The sequence below is a fragment of the Haliotis rubra genome, unplaced genomic scaffold (genome assembly GCF_003918875.1).
Source record: "Haliotis rubra isolate DU_JTF1 unplaced genomic scaffold, ASM391887v1 Scf118, whole genome shotgun sequence".
In the NCBI taxonomy this organism is placed as follows: domain Eukaryota; kingdom Metazoa; phylum Mollusca; class Gastropoda; order Lepetellida; family Haliotidae; genus Haliotis; species Haliotis rubra.
In genome coordinates, this window is record NW_025765092.1 from 828,584 (window position 1) to 833,231 (window position 4,648).

Consider the following 4,648-nt stretch of genomic DNA (forward strand, 5'->3'; position numbering starts at 1 on the left):
TAATCTAAAATATTTTCAAATGAAGTGACACAATTTGAACCCATAGAAATGCAACCTCTCCATTCTAGAGGCAAGTCAGAGAGGTCAACTAAACTATCATTTATAAAATTTTCAAATTTGATGGAAACTCCCTGAGTTGCTGTAAAAGGGCAGAGCAGAAGAATGTTGCTAAGGGACTGTTCATAATTTATGGGTGGGGACTGGGGGTGGGGTGGTAGTGATGATGACTTTTATGGAGAAGCATGTACAATGTAAGTGACCCCCTGCATGTCATGTACAAAATCAATGCCCCCATAATATTTTTTTAATGTTTTCATGTACAAAATACTGAGGACACCCCTACCTCCCCAGAACAAAATGGGTGCCCCCTTAAATCATCACCCCTCCCACACACCCCTTAGCCATAAATTATGACCGCCCCTAAAATCAATAGACATTAAGGCACCATACACAAGAATGTTGACAATACAAAGTAAGAAAGTCATTGTTATGTTCCTCTATTCACTAACTAAATAATATTATATAAATACTTGAGTTGACTTTACTGACTAAAAATATATTATCACTACCTTCCAGCTATAGACCCTTAATCTTACTGCCTATTAACCAAACTTATCTCGACTCAAACATTCAGTCAAACATTCAAATGTCAACAAACACAGCAACTTAACCAACATTTGATAAATTTCACATTTTCTGCACAGAAACCTTGGACAAAATTCTAAATTTGTCAACATCAGATACCCGTGAAAGTCCGGGTTAGAATTGATCTTCAGTAACCCATGCTTGTAAGAGGCGACTAAATGGATCGGGTGGTCAGGCTCGCTGACTTGGTTGACACATGTCATCGGTTCCCAATTGCGTAGTGATGCTCATGCTGTTGATCACTGGATTGTCTGGTCCAGACTCGATTAATTACAGACTGCCACCATATAGCTGGAATATTGCTGAGTGCAGAGTAAAACTAAACTCACTCACTCAAAATCAGATTTAGACAAATGCAGGTAGAATCGTCAGTAAGAACATGATTCGAGATGATAATTCAGCTTCATTGGTCCAGAGATTTCTACATTGATACTGCTGGAATATTGCTAACAGCTGTGTAAAACTAAACTCACTCACTCTGCTGGGGTTATATTTTGTCATGTCAGTCAGAGTACATTACTGTATACACTTTCCTCATCGCTGACAAAGTTTAATACTAAACTTTTAAAGGTGAGGTGAGGTGAGGTGAGGTGAGGTGAGGTGAGGTGAGGTTAAATTGGGTTTAACGTCATGCTTGAGAATATTTCGCTCATATGACGACGTGCATGCGTGTGTATGTGTATGTGTGGCTGCTTGTACTAGCCCAGACTGAAGCTGGTTTTATAGTGCTAGCCCACTGAGATACCATGCCGCAGTGAAGCATGAATACCCCACTCAGACACATTATACCGACTCTGAGCCGACCAGTCCTTGTTGTACCCATTAATGCCGAACGCCAGGCAGGGACCAACAAGTACCATATTTTAACGTCTTTTGGTATGACGCGGTCGGGGATTGAACCCGTGACCTTCCGCTCTCCGGGCGGATGCTCTAACCACTACACCACGGAGGCAGTAAAACTTTTAAAGAACCCCAAAATGAACATCATATAACACTGACATAAAATTAGAGTCATAAACTTCATGTCTTCCTGTCCTTACTTAATGCTTAGTCCCAGATATAAAGTAATCATACTTAATATATATATATACATGTTACAAAATAAATATATCTAGATGGAGCCAAGACCGATGGTTAATATCAGGCATAGGGGGAGACAATCTAGGTTACACAAAACCAAATATTTTCCCACTGACTTCTATAATAACATTATATTATTTGTAAAATCATCATGTGTGATTTTGTCTGGCCTAAAAGAAGCAATAAAAATATAAAAAATGACTACCTCAGCAAGCTCCTTTTCTGAGTACAGGAAGTTAACAGACCAACCCCAGTTCCGCACAAAATGTCAATAGTTTGAGAAAACCTGTGGTCACATTCAGCATAAGTCATCAGGGCTCCAGATAATTTTTCATGATCAGAAGTACATACTTCTTATTGTTTCAATATAGGAGTACTGGAATACAATAAGAGTACATTTAGAGTACTGAATGGAATTTAATTGAGTATCAGTAATCTTGTGTTTCGTTTCATATATTCACCACAACATTGCTATTCTTGTGTAAACAGGTCAATAAACAATAAAGCAATACCTTTTAAGATGTATACGTCTGTAAATGATTCTAAGACCATACACCATTGCTGTGGTGCGTATCTGCTACGTTTCCTAAATTATTTCCTACCATATCGTGCTTATTTCATATCCATACATACGCCGATACGGCCCTTATCTGGAGCCTTGAGTCATCATGTAATATAAAACATGGTCAGTCTTAATTACTGGACGTACATTTAAAAATACAAAAATCTTATACAAAATCCTCCAATCACAGCTGTCACATGATTCAGTCTGCACTGAAGGATCCTTACAAAAAGCGCAAAGTGCTTGTTCAGCTAGAGATTCTGATTTGGTGAAGTATAACCTCTAGAATCATTCTAGGCTTGAGTATGATATGTATTTAAAATCATACTCTGGATGTTTGAGATGCCCTTCATGCAAACATAGGTGTAATTCTCTACGATACATTCAGCCATGTTTGAGGCAGCTGTGGCAGCAATAACTTATTGCATTACTTTGTTGAATCAGGCTTCAGATAACAATGACACAAGAATAGCATACATGAAGGAGACTCGGGATTCATATTACCTTTGTCAAACAGTAACAAAGGATATCATGAATTCATCCTAATTCACATCACCCTGGTCCCAAATAACAACTAGTTGACTAACCTGATACATAACATGACCTGAACCATCACTTAGAAAACAGAATGACATTGGTCAAACAATAACAAATACTTCCCATGCATTTCAGATTCTCTCTTTCAAACAACAACACTTTACTTACAACACAGGATGACATTGGTCAAACAATACGTGCACACCCTCACACCCACACGACACACACACACACACCTATCTTATCCCAGTCAAACAACAACACTTACAACACAGGATTACATTGGTAACAGAAATAGAAAATATTTCCCATAAATTCCAGATTCAAACACCCCTAGCCCCTAGTCTCTGAAATGAACATATTTTACTGAAAAAAGTTCATAGTAAAAAAAAATATATATAATGAAAAGGAGCCCTGAGACTTTCTTCATTTTCAGAAGCTGAGGAAATCTAGACTTGCGTAGGCTTCTTTGGATATATTTACTTCAGGGTCTGCACGACAGACTATCAAACAAGATTCAGTTTATGCTAGTCAAACACTTAAACTCATTCACAAATAATTTCTGAATCAGTTCATATAAGTATATACATACTTATATAAGTATATACATAACCCCTTGGAAACTAGAAGGAAATACATGACCATCTTCTTCAACAATCCCTTTGAAGTTAAATAAAATTCAACATACATCACACACACTAATATAAAGCACATCATAAATTTCACCATTTTTGACACATTATGAATTATCATACACATAATTATTTAGTGTACATTTGAAATACCAATATCAGATATTTACTGGGACAATTTAATTTTTTAAAAGCATATTTCTGATCCCAGGTATTTGATTTTCATCAAATCACCGGGTCCTAGTCAAAAGGGCCTCAAAACAGAAAAGTCAAAAGGGCCGCAAGAAAGTCAAAAGGGCCGCAAGAAAGTCAAAAGGGCCGCAAGAAAGTCAAAAGGGCCGCAAACCCCTAGTCAAAAGGGCTGCATCAAAAAGTCTTAGTCCTATGATCAATCTGAAAACATCGCTGGTTACCCTGTAATTACCCTGTTATCATTTGGAATGTCTTGGAATACAATGTATATGCAAACAATGAAGTGAGCTTCCTGCCATACTGGATAGTGTTTAAACATTCATGTTCCACGTAGGCTGGTAATGAGAGGCCTGTTACATCACACAGTGCTGCGACACATACATTCCTGAATACCGCAAGCATTTAAGAATCACACACAACAACAATGCATCTCTGACTGGTTGTCTTGGTAACAATAAAAAAAACCATCTATACAAACAACAATACACATATTGTTTGGCTAGATGACTTTATCACACATGTATGTATATACTATCCCTGAATCGACAAAAGTTCTCGCAAAATCCCATGTGCAATGCTAAAAACTGCCATCAAGGTATGTAATGTCACTAACGGGGTCTTAGCACTATATAAAAGGAAAGGGATGTAACAAGGTCAACACACCAAGTTTGTTTCAGGGCAAATTCAACAATGCTCACTGTATCAGTCCCATATAAAGTATGCACATATTTCAAGCCAATAGATTTACCTACAAAATGGGACATACAGCACAAAAATTGAAGCAGTACTTTGGGAGCTAGGGTCTTCGGAAGCTTGAAAAATTGTAATTTCTCAATTCCGAGCCAAAATCCCTGCTCAGAATTCGCAGCGGTAACTTACCCATTTTCTTGTTTATTTCACAGTATACACAAATGACATGCACCAAAACATGTTGAACTGATGGCACCTGTCAGCGCACTAGTCTCCATTCTTTCGGAGACACTTACACCTCACTGTCATA